General features: G+C 39.0%; 1 protein-coding gene across 16 annotated transcripts in view; it reads right to left on the reverse strand.

Annotated features, from left to right (window-relative positions):
• Nucleotides 1-22,554, reverse strand: part of LOC106516884 (receptor-type tyrosine-protein phosphatase F) — a 189,641-nt gene extending 167,087 nt beyond the window's left edge. For 5 of the 16 annotated variants that reach the window (XM_014007456.1, XM_014007454.1, XM_014007457.1 and 2 more), the window contains exon 1: nt 21,867-22,553. The gene's annotated coding sequence lies outside the window, so the exon portion shown is untranslated. Of the gene's footprint in view, nt 1-21,866 lie in introns of all 16 variants that reach the window. The other 11 variants (XM_014007461.1, XM_014007458.1, XM_014007470.1 and 8 more) reach the window with 5 other exon arrangements.
• Nucleotides 22,555-23,505: the final 951 nt, after the last annotated feature.

The raw sequence follows: 23,505 nt of genomic DNA on the forward strand, positions 1-23,505 counted from the left end.
GGGGGGGGGGGGGGGGGGGTGGCAGCTATGATGCAGTTTACTTGGCAACATCAGAAAATACATTTCCTCAAAGGTATTTTTAATCTGAAAAGAGCTTCACTGAGTGAGGAGTAGTGGAGCTCAGCAGACAGTTTAAGTTTCACTTTCACTTTCACCCGAGAGCCTGCAGGAGTCACGGGCGGGGTGTGTGTATGTGTAGGGGGGCTGTCTGCCATGAGGAAGTTCGGCTTAAAGACACGTCCTGGTACCAAAAGGCGTTTCTGGTCCCCACCTGTCGTTTTGCTCCTCAGCATGGCTTCCTAAAAACGCTGCAGGATTTCTCAAACATGCATGAATGGGTCAAAGCAAGGCTTTGGGCATGTTTCTTTATGAGAATATAACATTATAACATGATATAAAACTCAAAAAAGTTGATTTTACATTATATTGCCCCTTTAATAATTCAGCTGTAAGAAACCCATCAAATTCAGTCACCACTTTCACTTTTATTGGTAACTAGTAGCAAATGCACTTTTGTTTGGTTATTACTGAAAAGTATTAAATACTAAAAATTCTCCTGTCATTACACTTTTATATAGTTCCTTTAAAAACAGCCAATAAAAACATAAAACTAAAGTGAATGCTTTAATTTGATGAGTAAGACCTCGGCTATTGTAAATCATTTTAATATTTTGGCCTTACAGAAGACTTGAGCCCTCGGTATTTATAACATAATAGAGACTACAAAGACTACATAAGGTCTCTCAGAAGTAATTCTTTAAGCTTACCATTTCAAGTGCTTAAAATAATCCAAACAAAAGACAATGGCAGAATCAAAAGTGGGTTTCATAGAGAAGGGGAAGAAAAAAGTATCATTTAAACTGGGAAAATCAGTGAGGTAATCTTTCCAGCATTTCCATCAAAAGGAACAAAAATTCAATGGACTATAATTAGAACAACAAAGTTCAGATAGCTCTGAGCTGATGATTTTATAAAGTAACTATCTTTCAAAATTTACAGACTTTTTTTCCGTTATATTTTTAAATAACAAATGATGTTGGGTTGTGTTTTAATGACAAAGAAGTAAAAGCATTTTAATTGAGATTAAAAAAAAGGGTGAAATCACTTGACTTCTCAGATCAATCCTTTATTAAAAGGCTGGGTTATCCCGGTTGTTTTATAATCTAAGATGGAGCCTTAAGGGGAACATCGTAGGAAAAATCCCCGAGTGTTACTTTAACTGGCTCTGAATAATTTAAAAAGCACTATTTTTACCAACGCCATTATTTTAATTGCTCCTTGGTGCAAATTCTGTTTTCCTGACTAGGCCGTGTAACTTTACCAAAGTTGTTCTGTAAATCTAATCGCCAGCAACATGGAGAATGACTATTCTACACATCCGTTTTGCCAGTGCATTAATGTAGTCTAATGTGGGAGTGCGAGAAATCTGCAATGCCAACAGACAGACAAGGTGCTGCTGGCTCTGCTCACAGGAATTCAGTCTGTGTTTGCTGTCATTTCCCTCAAAAAGTCAGCCAGATACATCTGCTGCACACACTAATTGCCACCACGTGGTATAAGTATTTATCAACTTCAACTTTCCTCTTGGTTACAAAACGAAACAAAAACAAAACAAAAAAAGACATGCAGTGTCAAAAATGCTTAATGGCATGATGGGTAAAATGTTCAAAGTGCTGCTCTGACTAACTCTGAGGTGGCACCCAGTGATGCTGTCAGAACAAATTTTAATATTAAAATTTGAGTCTAATGTGACAACCTATTCCAAATCTCCCCAAATTCATTAGATCACTTGTTTTTTTCATGAACATAAGAGATCCCAATTCTCCCTCTTGTGATACAGCAGCCAGTTCCGACAAGTGATGAGAGACTTCAATTCCCATGTGTGACAGGCAAAAATTAGCAGAATAAACTCAAACCCTTCAAGAAAATGAACACTGAAAGACAAGTTTATGGATTTGGCTTCGTTAAGAGCATGCAAAACATTAGGCAGGTCTCACTTCTATCTAAAACAACTCAAAAAGCACATCATCCACAAAATCATGCTGGTTGTAGGCTCATTTTGATGCTGAAATATGCTTGTTATGCTGCAAATCTTATTATTAATAATGCAACAAAATGCACGCATTCAGTGGTATCAGTAAATCTACATTTTACCATTTGAAAAAGTTTTTTTACACATCCATTATTTTCTAAACAGGACAGCAAGCAAAAATTATGATAAAAAAAAGGACAATGTTGTCCACAAGACCAAAAATATGAAGTGTACTGAAAATCTTTTTGTGCTTGACCCAGGAAAGGTGAGTTCATTGATAGTCAAAGTACTGAACATCTGCTGGCACAGCAAAATATAACCCCTTCTGAGAATATATATATGTATTTTTTATGAAATATTTATGAAAAGAAAACGATAAAGACTCTATATTATGCAGATGAGGATCAAATTTCCATCTTCTTTCATTCTTTTCCCTAAGGTCTTAGTAATTAGGCCTATTCAATTTCTGCATAAACTCAATTACTGCCTCAAACCCTGACAAATAGTGATTGATACAGTGCTTGATCCAATCTATGAGTGGCTTGAACAAAAGCTCCCCGTCTCCTTGAACTTGTTGATGTTGCAGCTAGGAAGAAAACAGAGGTGATGGAGGGAGGTACTGTATAACAGTAGCAACAATCGAAACATGACAAATACTAGTACATGTAAGCAAAATGTTTTGTGCACTTTATAATGAAAAGCTGGAAAGATGTTAGTGATGTGGCAATCATATTTATTTTAAAGCATTTTGACAGAGAAAGGTTTTATTAGTGCTGGCAGTATACCGGTTTGTACTGAATACCGTTTTTAAAATTTTTGTTGTGATATGATTTTCTGAATACTGACATACTGGTATAAATAGCCTGAACACGTGCGGAACTTTTCGTTGCGGCCACCAGTGAACTGTTTCCCGGGGGACACTTTTCCTCGTTGCACTGCTATGTGCATTAGCATGATAATGTTATTGTTGAGCAGTTTGTTGCAGCGGCGGGTGGAGATTCAGATGCTTATATTGGCTGATGTTTAAAAAACATCTCATTTTTGCCATTGCTGAATGTAATAAACACGTCTTCAGTGACGTGCACGGTTAGATTAAACACGCAACGTTAATACAGAGACGTGGAGACGCATGGAGACTTTAGCGTGGTTCTATTGTGAAATGCCCAGTGGAAGTAGTTTTGTAGTGGAATTGAGTTAACTAGTGTGCAAGGTGTCCTTTTATTCTTTAATAAATAACATAAAACAATAGACTCGATCATAAACTTTTCTTAACCCTCCTCCTTCACGACTGGACCAAAATGCGTGACTACTGTCTCCAACCACCAGTCAGAGAAAAGACACATAGAGGAGGGAAACAGCGACACAGACAGAGGTACAGTAAAAGAAAAAAGTTAATAAGCAGTGTTTGTACATTTTATTATCAGCTGGCCTGTGATGAAAAGAAAAATACCGTGATATAACGTGAAACCGTGTAAATGTTAAAAATACCGTGATATAAAATTTTGGTCTTACCGCCCAGCACTAGGTCTTATTAAACTTTAAGGTTATAAACATAAGCTGCTCAGGTAAAAGCCAAACCAAGTGACTTGAACCATCGAAGAACAAAAGAAAAACAACGGTTTGAGCAAATATTAAGACCATAAAGTTTTTTTTTTAAGTACCTGGCCTAAGGTGAGAGGACAATAGTTATTGTCAGACCTTGCTGGTGGTTCTAATCCTTTAATGAAGATTAACACCCTATATAGCAGCCAAGATACTGTATTCCTTGGCACTTTCCTCGGGCAAAACTGCCATTTACCTTCCCTGACTCTCTGGAATGACAGAAGCAATATAATCCTCATCTTCCCTGGCTGTTTATTGACATGTGCTGGAGGATCCAATCTTGTGCATGCACACTCACTGCCCCTACTGTGTCAAGTCTCAGACACAAACATCGTGTTGGCCCGTTAAACAGCTTAGTCAAATGGCAGATGCACTGTTGCTCTTGATAATGCAAGACAGCACGTACCCACATTAGAGTGGTGCACCAGAGGGGCGAAAAGCCTCAGGATAGACACCCGCTGAGCTGTGGTCCTCTGGCTGCTGCAGCGCTCTTCAGGGACCTACATAAACCCTGAAGAGTTAGCCTCTGCCTCGGTTTAATGTTGGCAAACGTTGGGATGTATTATCATAGTATTCCACTTTGAAAGAACATTAAAGTCACACTGATAAAACCATTAACGTTGTTTGCATTTAGGATAGGTTTTCCTTGACTATGTTACTCACAAGTGTTTCTTTTCTTATTGCCTCAAGTGTTTTTTATAAGTTAATTTGTATTAAAAACTGAAGTTTCAAAGTTCTAGAAACTACTACCCCTGACCTATATGAAACTGATCTCAGTCAGGTTTGTTCAGTTTTTACATAACACAATGTTCCCTGCACAATTTTAATACTTGAATGTGATGGAAAGATAAGATATAGTGATAGGTTTTCATTAGTTGCAACATGTCTCATCAGGTTCTGATGCCAGGTCATACCGCCCTCCTAGTGATACAGGTCTCCAGCTCTGATGAGGATCAAGTCCTTGTTCCTCTTTGATAAGCTTTTAACTTGTATAAATATGTTCTCTTCTTGTCCTAAGAAAGACATATTCTGCCATCAGGAACTGTCTCGTGGTGGGATTTTCTGCTTGGTATTTTATAAATAGATAAAAATGAAGTTTAGTCTTCCTGTCCTCCTTATTTTGTCCATGAATAATGGTGGCAGCTGGGGGGAATCCTTGTGTGGTTTTTGCACTTAAGCTGAGGCAAAAGTTAAAGCTACAGAAGACAAAAAATTCCCCTACAAAAAAAAAAAAAAAAGAGAGAGAGAAGGCTTCAACAGACAGGAGGGCAGAGCCTCCGCTGGAATCCAGAACCTTAAAGGAAGAAAACTCCAAGGTGAGCTGCTTGGTTTTGTGTTTTTTTTCCTTCCAGACTGTGTATTTTATGTGGTTCAGGAATTAAATAATAATGCATGAACATTGAACAAGCAAATTAAAAAAATGCAATTTGAACTTTCCCACTTACAAGCTGCATCAAAGCAGCATATGTGCAATTGTTATAAGAAAAACAACAAAACCAGCCAGCATTTTGTCACTTTATCATCCTCGTTCATGACAACAAGAGTGAATAAGTTCAGCAGCTCCTTAACTACAGTTACTTTTCAGGAGATGAAAGCAAAGACAGATTTAGTCAGTTTTCTTGAAAGTCAGACACACATTTCTGATTGGCTCTGTGCCAACGAGTTTTTTTTTCCTCACACCTGATCATTAAGACGTTTCAACATTCATACCAAATCCCACTTGATGATATTTAGGGTGTCACACATCCAAAGCAAGATATTTCGTATATTCATCAGCCCAGATGGACTGGCATATTATTGACAAACATTTACGTGCACTTGCAACACATCTGTGATGAAAATTCCTGCAGATGAAAGCCTGAGGGAGGGGAGGGAGATAATGAAATGGGAAGTTGAAAGGCTTGCCTTTTCTTAAAGATTCACAGTAAAAAAATAAATCCATTGATCTGACGAACCCAATTAAGATAGGGATGCATATTATGGAACGATTACAAAATAAATGCAGGCAGTTTTGTTTGTCTTATTTAGTTTGATCAAGGTCAATCAATGGCACGATCCTTTGCAGATTTAGAACTGGGGGGGTACTGCTCATCTGCGATACAGACACAGGTCAAGCTGTCTCTGATCAATAGGCGCATCTCTTCCCTCAAAGATAAACTCATTGCAATGCTCCAGAGGTTCGCTGGAGGAAGTACACACAGTCCTTGACCATGATATGCTGCTTAAAATGTAAATGAGTCTCTGAATAATGGCACAAGTCAGCAATGAATATGCAGAGAACGGCAAATTATTTTTGTTTATCTTATAAATCATCCGCTGGTGTCGGGCATTTTGGAGGAGCTCAGATTGTTGATTCTGAACCTAAAGCAACAAGTTTAGGACATTCTTCTCTAATGTGTAAAAGGTTTTTGTGTCAGAAATCTTTGTTACTACACTTATGTAGTTTGGTCCAGTAGCAAGTCGCCGCCCAGAACTTATTTAGCTGTTGTGCAAAATTCCATCCAAACTCTTATGCAAAAATGCATGAATGATCTGATAATCTTTTATGCAAAAATTATAAATGAACTGGTTTCTGTTAAGATGTAAAACTTGTTAGCCAAACACCAAAGCCACACTGATAGGAAATGACAGGATCTAAATAATGCTATCCTTAGCTGGACAGTATGTTGTGTTCTCTGACTCACAGCTTTCCAGCCAACAGAAAACATCCAGCTTCAATCCAGTAATTGTTTTTGTCTCTTTATGAATCTTGACCCTACATGTGTTTAATTGCTCTAAATCAAGCCATTGTATTGTTTTTTTATTGAATAATAACAAAAGCTACACAAACCTACCTGTAAACTGGCTGATTATTTTTGACAATGACAGGCTGATTTGTTGTTTGATGAAGAAAATACTTTGCAGCTTTGTTTTTTGTTATATATAAATTCTTTCATAGCCTATATATTGTTATAAATAAATACTTTTCGTAGCAATGACTTACAGACGATGCTAGTAATAACATTTAACTAATACTTTTTTATTCTAAAATCAAGGTAAATACATTTGTTTGTGTTTTATCTATCTAATAGGAGCCAACAAAAATGATAAAAGCTTTAGATTATTGATGAAAACAAATTGTCAAAAGTATATTTAACATTCTGCTAAACTTAAATCAATCCACTTTAGAGTTTTAAAAGCCATGTTGAATGGGGCTGAACTTATAAGAAGTCCAATAATAAAAAAAAGTCTAAATCTAAGTTAATATAGTCCTCTATATAAACTTTTAATTTAATGTTCATGATGTACTTTTACAGCAACTTATAAATGACTTTTTCAATAACATTTTGTGAAAAACTCATCAGCATTTGGATTTTCCTTCTTTTCTTTTTTTTACTTCACATACTGTAAGCTAAACAAGCTGGGATAGAGACATTAATAATTGCAAATTCAAGTCTGACAGCAAAAACGGGTCTGTACTAATCTGCAACCTGTCATTTATGATAAATTATAAATCTGAACTTTTGCAAGCTAATGTTTATTGTCACCATATATTTGGATATCATCCAAAGATGTACATAAGAATAAATTAGTTTGAGAACCAATTAGTTGTGCAGTAAAACAATTAATACGCTACATGAAATTTCCCTGATAAACATTTTGTTTGGGTCTAAACATTTGAGCCTTTTCAGATCAAAGCACCTCAGTTTTGAGCAGGAGCAGAAACATCTGTAAGACTCGCACTGGCAAAAATGAAAATGTATTCATATTTTTGTCTCTTCTCACTAAGTGATGGCATTCACCCAATTCTATTTTTTAATCATTTTTTTAGAACAAAGAAACCAACATGGTCTAAGTGATCTGTCACTATTCACTATAAAAAGACAAAAATAAGCTGCTAAAAACAGATGCGAAGGCAGCTGAAATCATGCATTAAGCTTTCCTAAATCAAAGATGGATGATCTTTTTAAGCCTCCAAAAAGAAAAGAACAAAAACTTAAGCCAGCTTTCTTCATTATCTTTGGGTCAGACTCCCAGCAGGTCCACTGTTTTTCACTTCAAACCTCAACCCACAGGCTTTGTATGGAGAGTCTTGGCTCTTCTTCTGTCCTTTCAGAGTTTATTACATAAAAGGCAATCAAAAACCACCATTATTAGTTGACACTCCCCATTAATATGTTAAATAAAACAGCTAAATCTAGCACAAGAGGGCTTTTAGTACTAAAGTGTTATTTCTGTAAATGGTGATTACCTAACATCAATCAATTAATGGACCCTTTGCTTTTCAATTATTGCCGTTACCTGGCCTTCTCTCCAGTGGGCTACACTCAGGTGTGAAGCTGTCAACAATGTTTTTCCATATAACAATATTCTTGTCAAAGGATAAAACCTGGTCATCGTCCTTGTTTGAGTGAAATGAAAAACAGCCTGAGCACTCACATTATAATACAAATATTATCTCAGAGGCTTAAAAACTATTAAATTTCAAAATGAATGCAATTGATTTTCCTTTTCTTTTCATATTCAAGCCACATCACTGTACCAGTCCTAATTAGTGGTTTGATGAAAAACCTCACCAACGTGCTGAACAGATGATTTTCCACATAGAGGTGGCATAAGTTGCAGAAGAGCCAAAGTACGGTTTGCAAAAAAGTTTTTTTTAAATAATAACTATACAGTTTATCTTGTTCTCTACTTTTTTAAAAAAAAAAAAGCTACTTTCTGCAATTCTCAACCACTTCCTAACATCAAAATAGTAAAACCGGATTAGCAAGTCTCTGGGTTCTCAAACTTGATCAATTTCCCATGAGGTGTGTTAGCATCAAAGACAGCAAAGCAAAGAAAGAGAAGAAAAATAAGCTAATCAATGCAAGGACAGGAAGTCGAGTGAGTCGTAGTCAAGCTCCCGAGCCACCAAATAAGGCTCTGTCTGACATATACGGCCTTTTAAATAATCCACTTGAATCTACACCATTTAGAAACATTGACCATGAGCCTGAAAAAGGTGGTGGTGGTAGTGGGGGGGGGGGGTAGATGTGGGGAAAAGGCTGTGCTAGAGGTTCAGAAGATGGAGGATAGCTTGAACAGACATCATGCAGAGATCTCTATAACATACAGTCATTAAATGTCACTCATTAAAACCCAAAGCATCTGCCACTGATCCTCTACAGAGTTGTAGAGGCTGCTCAGAGAGGCAAAGACGTGGGCTCTCTCCGTGGCTGCCCTCTTGTAGATCTTACGTAAGAAAAGTGAAACAGACCTAGAAATTCTCTAATGGGGGAGACGGAAACACTGAAAGCAGGTGATGTTTGCTAAAACTGTCTCTGTCAGCCTGCATTTTAGACGCTTCACAAAGTAAGTCAAATGCAGTTTGGGTAATAGTCATTTTGCAATAAAAAAAAGATTCCTGCCTCTGTTTTTTTTTTCCAGACACTGCAGTTCTGGTGAAAATAAAAGGGAAAACAGTTACAAGAAAGGACATGCTTGATGTGAAAACATAATAGTTATGGCGTCATAACTATCACTTACACTCTGTCTGTTGGTACGTAACCCTTGTTGACTTAACAATGAGTCTGATGCCCATTATGGTGTGAAGAATAAAACCGTCTCTTTAACGCAGGGTGGCCCATGTGAGACTCAGATAGAGTTTCTTTAACAAAAACAGGACTAGACAATTCTCATTCCCTTTGAGAGGCTCAGTGACGTTCTTTGTTACCTGCTTTGGGACAACTGAAGGCATTTAATTCATCTATGGTTCAAATCCCAGCTATTTCAGTTTGTGTTCAAACTGTTCATTTTCATTATTCTTTCAAAATCCCATTGATCCTTTTTGCTCGACTGAGACAGATTCTGAACTGCTGAGTCTCAAAAATTAAGACACACTGTAGACATGAAGCTCATCAGAGTGGAAAACACACAAAAGCATTCAGCAGGCTTTCTTAAAACTGAATAGTCTGGGAGAATTTACTCACAGTTTCACACTAGTTTACAAAGATTAAAGAGAGGTGTTTTTTTTTCTTTTTCAGTTTTCTAAGAAGCCATTTTTACTTCTCTGACAGTGGCTCCTTCTTCAAGGCAAGGATAAGGTTCATATCTATTTAGAAGCTTAGAAAAAGAAAGATAAAGATGAAAAACTGTTTATCTCTCTGTTGACATATTATAGGGTAAGGCTACTTCTTCTACTCTACAAGGTTTGCATCACACATTTAGTTCTCTTTCTTTTCCCTCTTCTTTACACATGATCAGAGTAAACTGCATGGCTGAATACAATCCAAGCAGAAAAATAAAAGGGGCGAGGAGGGGGTATACTGGTGAGATTTTGTGCACGTTCAAACATGCACTGGGTCTCATACCTATACGCTGGAAAGGAGAGCCTAACCATTCAGTGCATCTTGGGTTATAAATCAGGCCTGGTCAACCTGGCCAAGAGCATTTTCAGACCCATTTGCAGAAGATAATGCCAGCTATTCCTCTCAGCCCCAGGGACAGGAGAGCCAGCCTCATGAATCATTGCCCTTTTTAAAAGGAGCTGCAGCGTGGATCTCACCGCGCTGTGTCCATGGGGTCCTCTTGACTCTCCCTGGTAGGCAGAAACAAAGGATGGTGTTGGAAAAGAAATGCTTGAAATATGGCCAGAAGATACAAAAATCAAGTTATCAAATGTAATGACTTGAAGTGGACAACCAACAAGCTTTGGAAAACCGTGGCGACACTGCCAATGCAATAAATAACTGTTCGTCTCAGACGAGGGGAACACATAGCACTGCCAAATACACCAAGGATAGGTACACAAATGATGGCAAGACAAAATAAAGTCCCAAAGTCTTTACAATACCCTTTTTTAATTAAAATCTCCATTTAAACTTACATAAAAACAGACTTTGAAGCATTTAAGACTGCACAAATCTGGCTGATCAACAAACATATGTAACCAGGTATAGGGTTGGGCAATATCGGCAAAAAAATTTATCACGATTAATTGTAGTATTTAGCTGATAACGATTAATTTGACAATTAATCCCCTGGAGTCCCTGGACACCCTTATGTCCTAGTCACATGACCAATTTAGTGGGAAAGATTTGCTCTTCATACAAATCTGTTCCAAATTGTGTCAAAATTACAGACTTCAGGCTATACATCAAATTTTAAATTGTGTTGGTAGATAAATAAATTACAGAACTTTTTTTAATGTTCATCATATTTGAAGCGGAGAGGAGCATCGAGCGGACTCTGCCTGGTGGCATTAATCGTATTAATCGTGAAATGCCAAAAAGTAATCGATTAATGTTTTTCTGACGATTTATTTGCACACGATACGATTATGCCCAACCCAACCAGGTAACATCAGCAGTGAAGAGGTTAACTGTGGATGATGGGATTCCATTTTAACAAGTTCACAATGAAAAGGTGCCTTCTTTGTGTTTGGCATTCCTCTTGATAGGTGTCACTGATACTGATACATCATGTAATGAGGTACTATTGTAACCACCTGAGCAATCCAATTGCTCTCACTTGCATGCATTTCAAGCTTTAGTTGGTCAACATCACTAATGGAGCAGACAGGTAAACACAGCATGCATTTAGCTCTGGGGGGATCAATGGTGCATCTGTTTTTCTGCTCTCTTGGGTCCAAGCAGTGTTAGCTTAACTTTCATCTCTACACTCCTCCCTGTCAAAAACAGCCTCTGAGACACTTAAGGCAACCTGAGCTTGCACACGTCTCGACTAACAAAGGTAACATGACCAGTGCTTAATGGGCCACACCATTGTCTGTGACCACTGGTACTTTTCTCACACATCATAAGACTGACTGTTCACAACAAATAGGAAATACGGCCGAGTCATATGCACTGGCGCATTTGGCTTGTGTTTTTAAGCAGACTGAAAGCAGACAAACTCTCGGGGACATAATTTAACAAACTACCTTTCGTCTGCTTTGAGAGATGCTGCAGCTTCCTCATTCCTCATTACGGTGCTGGGTGCCATGAGCTCCTGCTGGTTGATTGAGTCACTGCTTCTGTGCTCCATTTTAGCTCCATGATATTTTATCTGCTGCATATATTACTGACACCAGTTCACAGCGGTCATGATGATTGGACAAATTAATTCTGGTTATGGTGTTTACTTTCACTGGCCAATTCATTGCATTATGGAGGTTGTTTCCGCGCCACTTCTCTTGATCTAAAGTAAACACCACAACAACACTTCTGGAATGACTATTGGTCACAAAATCAGGTGATTGTTTAAGCAAATAAGGCGGCCATTCTTTCAATTTCAATCCTCACAACAGGATCATAAAACCTGCTTTTGTTGGTTCAAAAGTATATCTAAAAAATCTGTTTGATAAACTGATTGGCACAAACTGTGATTTGTAAGCAGGACTATAAGGACATTCTTCTGACTATTTTTTGTTCAGACTTTGGTAAAAAAAAATAATAAAAACTGATGTGAAACACAATTGATATCTAAAAGGGCTGTTTCATACCATCACATTACAGCAGTAATCCAAACACTGGCTCATGGCCAGCCATTTCACAGTAGAAGGACAGACAGAGCAAGGTAAAGGGCTACTATATAGCACTAAATCTGACATACTCCTATTTTTTTAAAAAAGTTTTTTTCCCACTGTGTTACACTTCAAATACACATCTGCAAGGTTTTCAAACAAAAAACTTCCTTTACAGCTCAACTGAGTGCAGAGAAATGACAGTTTGTTTTGATCATTTGCCTATCTTCTGCAGTATTCCTGTATACTTGCTTGAAAGCCTGACTTGACTTTCATGCATATTTGAAACAATCTCTGCTACAGTCAAATCTGTATGCGTCCTGCCACCACACATAAATCTACTGCGAACCAGCGCAGCCACTTTTACAACCTGAATGTAGGAATCCTTTGTGGCGCAGAGGTCATGGCCAGCTGAAGAGTTACAGAATTTTCACAAGAATTTCTACTGATAATTTTTCAAAGCTGTCATTTGTGACTCATCATTCCATCCACCCTTTTTTACATTAGATATTTTACTGCCTGTTTTAGTTTTGTGTAGAATATGCATTTTGTAAAGGGTTACATTGTAACATCTTTTTAATGACATTTATTTTCATAATATGTAATAATTGTTACTTATCCTTTCTGTTTGTGTTTTGCTTAATGTGTGTTCTTACTAGTAAGTTATATGCATCACAGTGGTTGCACCACATTTATGAATGTGCTGCAATAGAAAAAATAACCTTCAGACCTTGTTGAAATGGAAAATAGCTCTTTATCCCATGTCCCCAGACATTAAATACATAATAAATACCATTTAGTACAAATAGAACCAAATGAGATTCCCTCCCACCTCCACCTAAACCACCCTGTAACCTCATGCTGTAATATTTTATTGCTTTCTCACTACAGTTTGGAAATTTGACATGATTTTAGCTCTGCACTGCAGCGTGTAACCTTGAAATGTACTTATTGTGAGTCTGATGAATGTTAGTAATGTGCATCTACCCACTGGGTCATTTATACGATCATAGCCTATATTTATATATAAACAGGAAACGGAAAGCAACTTATCATGTTGGTCAATGTGAAGACATTCCATTAAAAACTAGTTCAGAAGTCCCGATGCTTTTCCATTCCCTGTGACTTGGTTGCAGAAAAATGGAAGGTGAACAGTAAAGCACGCCTGTGATGAAAAAACTGCTTTGTAGCTTTATCTGTTTAAAACTTTTTCCACTTAAAATGAGATAAAGTTAAATATTACAAGAGCTTATTTGAACAGGTAAATAAGTTCTTATTTGATCTAAAATTGCATCAATGTCATTTGACTCCAATAAGAAACTTTTTAGGGCAAAATAAACATCCAAATACATATTTGTGGCTTCTCTGGCTCAAATTTCACAATTTATAAGCCAAATTATTTGGTTCCTCTTTCACTTAAGTACAAACTTTAGAAACACAGAACTGAGGTCTCAACAATCTGACCACACAGCACATTCTTTACACGTTTCAGAATTTCACAAGCACAAATTGGAGTACTGCGAGGGTTAAATAATTTATAATAAGCGGCCCTGCGTTTTAGAATTTAGTTATTGTGTTTTTGGTCCAATTAAAGTCTAGCTGTGGGATCCATCTTTTAAGCATTCCATGGTCGGTAACTCCCTGACTGAATTATTGCATTACATGGTTTTATTAGAGTCACTTGTCTTCACTTGTGTCACAACACTGGCTGTGGACGCTTTATGGACAGTCTATGCTCGAAGCAAAGGCCAAAAGTCATGGCAAGATTTGACAGCAAATAATTCACACTTAATTGCTTTTTTTCTTCACCAATTTCACTTTTATGTGTGTGTGTGTGTTACATGCATCTGAAGTGGCTTTAATGCTGCTGACTATTTAAGTAACTACAGCAAATTATCTGTGCCGCTTCGTTTGAAGAGTAATGTAAAACGGGTCAAGATAAAATTAATTAATTAAGCTCCAGGCTGGCATTAGCAAAATCAAGTTTATTTCTACCTTTGCCATTTTTATTTACTGCTCTTATTTAGTCAATGCTTCAAAATGACATCCTGTCAACACTAATGGTCTCTGATGGCATCAAAGCTCTGTCAAGAGGATACAGTAGACCCTCAGAGCCAAGGCCCCTGGTAGCCCTCCACAGATGAAGAGCTGTCATCTTTGTCCCTCACTGCCAAACAGCTCCGCCTTCACTCCCCAAAAGCCTATCCATCTGCCGGATCAGCGGGGCAGACAGAGAGCAAGGCATGCACTTTTTGTCATGTAAAAAAAAAACTGTTTTATTCTAGCCAGCAAGTGGCACTCAGGGTGAATTTGTACTTGCCACAATCAACAAAAGGTCAGCTACTGCATATTTGTTAATAATTACAGATTGTCATGTTTCATAAAACCATTTCTTCTCCAAATGGCAGCCAAAAAAACAATTGTTCCACATAAAACCGCAGTTTGGCGAGTGTCCTGACAAAAATTTCCTGATGCTGATTTCTAAATAGTCGGCATGATTTGTGCACCCTTAACAGCGCACATGAAATCTGCGTGTGCTTGTGCAGCTGTATTCTCGCCAAAACTGGTAATGGCTTAGACAGAAACTCCCTTGAGCAAAGTAGCTTTTAGAGAAAACACACAGTGAAACGCTACAGTGTGCTGACATCTTCCCAGTTCAAAGAAATATATAAAAAAAAAAGACCCAACAAGATGAAAACTGCAAAGTCATGAATCTTAACTTAATTAAAATAAATTGCATTATGGCTGTCAAATGGTTTCCATCCACACTTGTGCAACAGCGCAGAGGCATTTTTATTGTTAAAGCTGTAAACAATTAATAAAAAAAACTCGAGTGTCATTTTTTTTTCTTTTTGGAAGAAGTAAGTCTAAACTATCGTTTATAAAAATTGAAAATCAGGGGCCATGCTCAGGGTGACAAACTGACTCGTTAACTGCAGCCAATGTTTAATCTATGTATGTGACATTTCTTCCAGCTAGATAAGACCGGTGACTGTTTGACCTTCATGTAATGTTCTGCATCAGTTCAGGCACTGACCTGTGTGTTTGCGTGAATATGTGAGTCTGCCGGTGCTCTAATTAGATAAGAGTTTGGAAAAGATAGAAAGACAGTGACAGGTGAAACGAATGACACCTGCCAGTGAACCGTTGCTCTATTAGTCCCCATCCAGCGTTTGTCTAAAATGAAAGAGTGCGCCATCTTTGCACTTCTGCTGACTGGGCAGATAAACAGCCGAGGCACCAAAGTCTGACATGCATGTTTCTGTCATCACCTCTGGGACATTTCCCAGCATACAAAATGGCACGACTACTGTGTCAGGGTAGCGTCAGAATCCATACAGGAGTATCTAAGAAAAGACATAATCGTTAAGTTGAAACAGTGGAGGACGGGAAGCTATTTGGACTCTTAATGATACATGGAAATCACAGCTGGATTTGAGGCAATAAAGTGGCATTATGATTTCAAATGATACGATCTCACGAGTCTTCAACACTGAAAAAATAAGAAATGCTTGAAAATGAGCCTCGTGCTACTATTTTCAATTCTCTATGACACTTTATGAAACCGTAACAATATAATATTTGAGAGCACAAAATGAAAACCTTTTTATTTTTTGCTTATTTCAAGTGTTTTTTTTTTCAGAGGATGAAACTAAACAAAACAAAAAAGCAGAACTTTGCAGCAAGGAAAACCCTGCAGACTAAACCTCAAATGAAAAGTTATACTGCAGGACGGTTTAAAAGACACAGAGATCACTCTTTTGTGGTTATTTGATCGATTCATGACACGGATCAGACCAATCACACATACACACAATATACTGTTAAACCCCAAGCGTGAATGTTGTATCATCTGTCTACACGCTTTTGGCCACAAGCATCTACTAATATTACAAACGTGTGAGGCTGACGAGGCTTGATTTACTGATGATCCTGAAAGCAGAAACTGATGTCTGGAAGTTGCTTGTTTTCTTTGAACATCTCCAAATTGTTCAATTCGCCACAAAAACCAGGTTTTATGTATGGCGTGCTGCTCGGGGCGATCATGTAGCTATTCTTGTTTCCAAAAATCCCCATGTTTGAGTTTCTTCAAAAAGTGAAGCAAACAGTGCTTTTCACTTGTTCGATGCTTTGAAGAAAACTACTAAATCTGCTCATGTGAGAAGACAGAAGCAGCACTTTATTCTGTTTGGTGATAAAACAGTTCTCACACTTTTATTTTCATAACCTTCTCTTAAACTAATTCCCTAATTACTGTAATTTTACAATGAATGTTTACGAACAGAACTGCACAGTTTTAAGGTTTACATTACCGTCATGAACAACACTTTCCTGTATTAACTTAATTGAAAATATTTGATTCACACAGTATCAAATGAACTTATGAGTCAGCACTAAGATTACCCAGCACAAACCAACCTGTTATTACTCTGTTTGGACAACAATAAAACAATATTTTCACATGACTGGGCTACCAATTCACCAAACACACCATTATTGATATTTGAATATGGAAGCCTTTGTAATTGCTTACAGTAAAGCAATAAAGAATGCAAACAAATTAGAAAACCAAACAGTAAACAGACGTGCATTTATCTCAATCTGTGAAACAATGATAAAGTCTACAACAATTACAAGTTTTTAAAAAAAAGGAGAAACCCACTTTTATGTGTTTGCCGGTTACGAGTTTTAATTAGATGTGTGGTGAAACTGCAGAGCCATCTGGGACCATCTGAGATCACAGGGACGGCAGATGAATCGCAACACTTTCTACATTTCACTGCAGACTTTGTCATGCATACCAATTGGCAGCTCACTGCACATTGTGTCTATGATTTTCCATCGTTGTCTGAGAGATGCATTTCTCACACCAGATACTCTCTCAATAAAAATAAAGAGCAGTGCTATCTTCCAGGGCTGTTGCTAAAGTAATCAGCAAAAGGCTTTAAATCTTAAAACTGACCAATATCTCTAGAAATTTGCATCAAAAATCTATTCGGTTTGGCAAATACGAAAGGGTTTTGTAGCTATATGTACATTTGAGTCCACTTTGTTTTGTCCCCATGCATGCACTGAGTTAACCCTGTCATAACTCAGCACATCTTGCCATTTCCTTACATTAAAGTTCCTGTCAGTCTTTTTTTTCTGGAAAAGTGAACCAGCTGCACCTGTTGTTGAGTTTTGGTCACTAAAAAAGAGGAAGCAGGATTCGAACTCCTAAAGGTTAAGATTAAAAAAATCTGGACCTTGCTCACTGTAATTTTCGCACCCTCTCTCTCTTTGAGAAGCACTTTCTTTTTGTGTTTAGTAATGCAATGACTTTTTAATGACTTGTGTTTTAGAAAGAAAAAAACTAAATGGAGGCTGCTTGGTTCATTAAAGCAAAAGCTGTTGTCCTAAATATGTTGATAGAAACAAAGAAACTGAACTTCAGCTCTGATATATTCTTAATGGCTAGAAATGGGTGGGAGGCGGTGTCCCCACTTACAGAAAAGGCAGCATAATCAAAACCAGACACACCCCTTATATCTAGGAGGTCCTTTGACTTAAATGAAAAACAGGCAGGACTGATTAACCTAACATTTAGCCTTTCTATGTCCTCCTTACTATTTCACTCAGCAGAACTCATACACTTTGAAACAAAATAACAAATCACACAAGGCCTGGGTAAAAATAGGGCTGTGGTGGTAGCACAGGCCATTTTTAGGCCATGCATCTGTTTCCACTTTACCAAACGCAGGAGTGCCCTGTAAAACATTGGTGTAAATGGTTTATAATGTCACCAGCGGACTCTGAAATGGGAGACCTGGTTTCAATCAGCAGTCAAATTGCTCCTACATTACCCTCGTAGACAGAGTAGTAAATCACTCTTTGCCTCGGCGCTGCTGACGTTCAAGAAAAGGCATTGTTAAAAATCCGCCATGCGTGCTACCGAGAGCGCCCTGTCTCTGTACGGGGATGAGATTCTAAACAGCACCATATCAGCATCCCTATAGATGCAGGAGCAAAACATTCTGATTCTATAAGCAGAAAAAATCTGCACACACGGCATCTTTACCTGAGTCTTGACACAAACAGAAACTGGCCTAATTTGCAACCCTGAACGGAAACTCAAGCTTCCAGAATTGATCTGAGACCCACGCCAACCAGTTAGAACCAGTTTGTGTGGTTTTAAAATAAGAGTTTTTTACTTTTTTTGTACCAACGCCCTCAGTGTGGGCTAGCGAGGCATCTCAGAGTAGTTATAAACTCCAATAAACTCGAGAAACGCTGAACCCACCCACCACAGACCAACACACCATGGGTAAAACCTCTCATTAAATCTCCAAGGCTCTGAAATTACAAAGATTTTGACCCACATGGAAAGCATGAGAAATGTCAACTGAAGTAGGGCTGAGCTGCATGGTTTTCCAACGTATGGCCACAGACAAGCTGGAGCTCTCCAACAGTGCCATTCAGTGTGGTCCCTGCCAAGGAATACAGGACACAAGGATTCTGAAACAGATGCTCAAACTAGACCAAGGCTAGGCCTGTGGGAAATAACCGTTGCAAGATCAGACACATCTTCCCACAGACCAAAAATGTATCCACACCAACAAATGTAACATAACCAAAGTAAGTAAATTTGCAACATCTTTAGTAGAAGAATGGCCATATCAACCTTGGTCCCGTGTGTCACCCGAACTACATGTTTCATTTTATATACAGTGGATCTGCTTCTCAGAACCACAGATTTTAGATAGGCACATGTTATTCAAAAGTACAGTCTCTGCTAACCAGCTCTATCCGCTTCAAGTCTCTCTTCCTGCAATATCTGAATGTTATTTAGCCATTTTTTCAGTCCGCCAATCGGCAGACTCCAATTCCACCAGTTTTGGATTGTAGCAGGTGATAGCAGTCCTTGTCCTGATCTTAAAGAGGCCTGCTGCAAGCTGAAGGGCCACTCCAAGCAGATCCAGCAGCTGGTGCGGACGTGCCGCTACATCGATCTCCCACAGTAACAGAGCAGAACAATGACGTAACCAAAGATTGCCTGTGGCAAAATAGCAAACTACAATTGTTAGCTGCAGTGGAGTCTGAGAATGCTCACAGAACAAGCGGCAGTCTGGAGAGGTTGAATGATATAATGATGAGCCACCACAGCAACCGAATAACTTGTAAAGAGAAAAGATAGCATAGTTGCCAAAGAACAGCTGTCAAGTGGCCAAATTTGAAGAAAAAAGTGCAAAAATGGCAGAAACATAAATCAATGCCTCCATTCAGATGTTTCAGAGCAAAAAATCAGAACCAAGGAGTAAGATCGTCCATTAGCCTTGAGCTTAAGATGAGCTTTGTATCCAAAGTACCCAAAGAACCAGGTGTTGTGTAATACATAATTAAATGCTAAATATTCAGCACAGAAAGTGATTTTCTCTGATCAACATTAATGCTATATGTACCAATATTCAGAACTGTGCTCAAACTGCCACATTCCGCATGTTAGTGACCACATGTATAAAACATAATGAATTCAGCTGGATGTTCTAGGGTGACTTGTGTTCAAAAAAGCTGAGCCTCTTTCCCATTTTCAATCAATTATGTGTGCAATTATAATAAAAAAGAGTTCAGGTTATTTATTTGACTTTAATTATTGTTATGTGAGTGACACTATAGCATAGGATGGAATATTATAGCTCCACCTTTGGCTGTCTGCACTGTGCCTAGCTAATGATGTCACCAGCTAAGGACCTTGGCTTCTTTTCATGCACGGTCAGCACTCCAAAAATCACAACAGAAACACCTTTATGGAAAGGGACAAAAAAAGAGACAGCAACGTAGCAACACACTGTGGACCACTCTGCGATCCCCCAGGAGTAATGGTCATTTAAGTCACACGTTTTCCCTTGAATAACCTTTAGGTTTTGATTAAAATTAATCTAATACCTTGTGGAGTTTGTTCCCACTGAAACAAACCGCTTAAGATATTAGCAAACCTCACAGATAGCATTAAAAAATGTCAGACTGATTCTGACTTTCACAGCCCACAAACAGAATAAAACAAGGACTTGGTAAAAAATAATAATAATAAAATCTCACAGCTCCTCTGCAGACTTTATCTAGTCAGCATGATGAAAAAAAAAACCATTGATGCTTCAGCTGCATGACACCTATCACAGCTGTCAACACAGGTTTATATGATATCTATCTATAAGATACCAACATGTAATGCTAAATCTGTAAGCCAAACCGTATCTGACAGTTGCCTGTTTTGCTAAATCAATTCAAGTAAAACCCCATAAATCATCAATGCATGATGAATCGAAACACAAAGATCCACAAGCAAACGCAGCCACAATGATCTCATAACCTGCAAACTAGATGAGTTTATAAAAACAATGCTGCAAATATAGCACCAACATGCAGCTCGTTACGGCCTATTCGGTTGGCAGGATGTGAAGGTTAGAGACCGAACATGCAGCGAGGCCTTGAGATCTGTTTCAGAAAACCTCTGATGCAATTCCAAGAAACTAACCCACCCTGCATCATCTCAGCCCTCTTCATTGTGCCTGTGACAGCTTTAATTAAATTTATGTATTAATAAAGAGTGGCAATTGGGGCTATATGAGCATGTGACTCACTGTGCAGAAATCTTTTTTTTTTTTTGTCCTTTAATATATAAATAAATGAATGAAAACAGGAGCAGAAGGCTTTGATGTAATGCTGGCCATCTTCCTGTGTCCTTCTGCACATCCAGCCAGCGAAGCCCCCCGCCCTCCCTCAACGCCTGGAGGTAATTATATAAAGTGGCACACCTGTAAATGATGCTCCATGATTTTTTATCCTCTTTTTTTTCTCTCTCTCTCTCTCCTTCCAACTCTGCTGCATGGTGCAAATCTTTGGAATGAAAACTGTCTCTGCAGCCAGCGTTGCAGTGGCGGGGAATAGTTGCAAAAAGCATAACAACACATAGAGGATGACAGGTGTTTTTTTTTTTTTTTTTGCATCGTCTGTGTCTAAAGATGATGGATAGATAGGTGGATGGATGAAGGATGGATGAAGGGTGGAGGGAGGGGGGAGGTTTTGTCTTGAACGCACGCGCAGTGGAAAGAAAAAGCCAAAGCAAATCTGCTTTATTATCATGACGGGTCAAAGAAAATCATTTCATTGCAATGGGCTATTAAAGAACAGGGCGAAGACAGGCTCGCATCCCACATAAAAAACCACCACTTCTCTCCCCCTCCCTCCCTTTTCTTTTATTATTTCATTAATTATTCTGGACAGATTTTCTGCTCGGTTGAAAATTACATCCCCAGCAAAGACTGCTGCGACGTCAAGCAGTCCTGTGAGAGGTGCATGAGGGGCAGGGTAGAAACCATGCAGCAGGTTTCTGCGTTCATTGATGGAGAAAAGATATAATCACTTGACAAGTGAATGAAATTAATATTCTGCCTCGACTCTATCACGTTAACTTTACTTAACTGCAAGGGGGAAAGGAAGAGCAAGGCTAAAACTAATGATTATGTGCTCCAGTTGATGCAAAAGTTGCCTTTGGCTTCGCGTTATAAGTTAAATAAAAACATGCCGGGCTGCCTCAGACGCAGCTTGCTTATTATTTCACCCGTTTTAAATCCTAATTTAAATAAATAATAAACAGGTTTGGGAAATGCGTTGCTGAGTTCGGTAACTTGGTGGCAAGTGTCAAGTTGAACGGAGAATACGGAGTAAAATAAAATAAAATAATTAAAAAAAAGATAACAGGTCACTTACTGAATCTCCTCTTTGTCGCCGCCGTTGGCATTTCTCTCCTTCTCCGAACCCACAGAGTCCAGTCCCGTCAAAACACGACAATCCACAGAGAAGTTAGAACCAAGAGAGGAAGTGCGGGGGGTTAAGATACGACGAGCCCACCTCCGGAGGACGAACACGCGGTCCGGTCAACCGACCCAGCCAACCGGGAGGGGGGGGGGGGGGGGGGGGGGGGGGGGTCGTGGATACTGGATCTATTCGTGGCAGCTCGAGCGTCTCTCCGCCAGCAGCCGGAGGAGGCGAGAGGAAATGTTATTTCTTCTCTTCTCGCGAGTGAAACGCTCCTCTCTAAGTTAATTCGCTCGCAGAAGTCGGTCCACGGTCCGCGCAGAAGGAGCCGCGGAAGGCATGGAGTTGTCTCTCTCTCCCCACGCCAGTCTCGCAGTCACGCTTCTCCCTCTGCCTCCGTGGTGGGGGAAAACGCGCACCGGTCGGTCAGCGGGATTTTCGGATTCACTCGGCTACACTCGTGTCACTTTGCGCCTTCTCAAGTCCCGAGAAGCCGTCCTCCCGATGGTATGCACTAAACTCAAGCGGCTCCCAAAACAGTTGTTCCTACTGTTCCACTCACACGAAGCGCCATCTTAAAAGAGACATAAGGTGAATTTGTGAGGAGATTAGCACTCAGGACAGGGACGGATTATGAAACAATGGACCCCTGGGCAGAGAGGACTAGCCCCCATCACCCCACCCACTTTAATCCCACTGAGGTCCAGAATACCCCAAATAGAGGAAGACAAAAACCACAGTTGCTGATATAATTTGGGACTTATCTGCCTGCATATTCAAAATATTTTTTATGCAATTTGGCTTTCTTTTATTGGGAAAGGTTGGTGGTTGAGTCTGGATTATGAAGCAATGGACCCCTGGGCAGAGACGTGGACTAGCCCCATCACCCCACCCACTTTAATCCCACTGAGGTCCAGAACACCCCAAATAGAGGAAGACAAAAACCACAGTTACTGATATAATTTGGGACTTATCTGCCTGCATATTCAAAATATTTTTTATGCAATTTGGCTTTCTTTTATTGGGAAAGGTTGGTGGTTGAGTCTGTTTTTTATTTATTTATTTATTTTTTTATTCAGAGGGTCTGAGATTCAATCCCCACCAGTGTGCATAAGTATCCTTAGGCAAGACACTAAAATATATAATTGAAAGCACTGCAAGTTTGAAAGAGTGAATGCAATGTGTAAAAACCTGGAGAGGTCTTAAAGCTGGTATCTCACAGATGTCAGGAGGCTACTTGGCAACTCAAAGTGATGAAAATGGATGCAACACAAATGCAAACATTGAGTTTGCCAGTATTTTTGCTGTGTCTGTCATGCTTGGAGTTGCATGTACAACACGTTCTCGTCTCATAGTGATGCTTGGTCAGGTACTGTCTGCATCCAGTTTTGACGCGTTGGGCAACCCCCTTGCATCAGTCATTGCCACACGCAGCTTTTCCAGGTTGCGCCACTTAAGGATCTTTGGGTTGGGGGTCTGTGGTTAATATGAGGGATCAGGATTAATGGTTAATTTTAGGTACTGAGGTCAGGGATAGATGGTGGCTCAGTTGGTACAGCTGATGCCTCTCAGCAAGAAGGTCACTGGATCA

The sequence above is a fragment of the Austrofundulus limnaeus genome, unplaced genomic scaffold, assembly GCF_001266775.1.
Source record: "Austrofundulus limnaeus strain Quisiro unplaced genomic scaffold, Austrofundulus_limnaeus-1.0 Scaffold42, whole genome shotgun sequence".
NCBI lineage: Eukaryota > Metazoa > Chordata > Actinopteri > Cyprinodontiformes > Rivulidae > Austrofundulus > Austrofundulus limnaeus.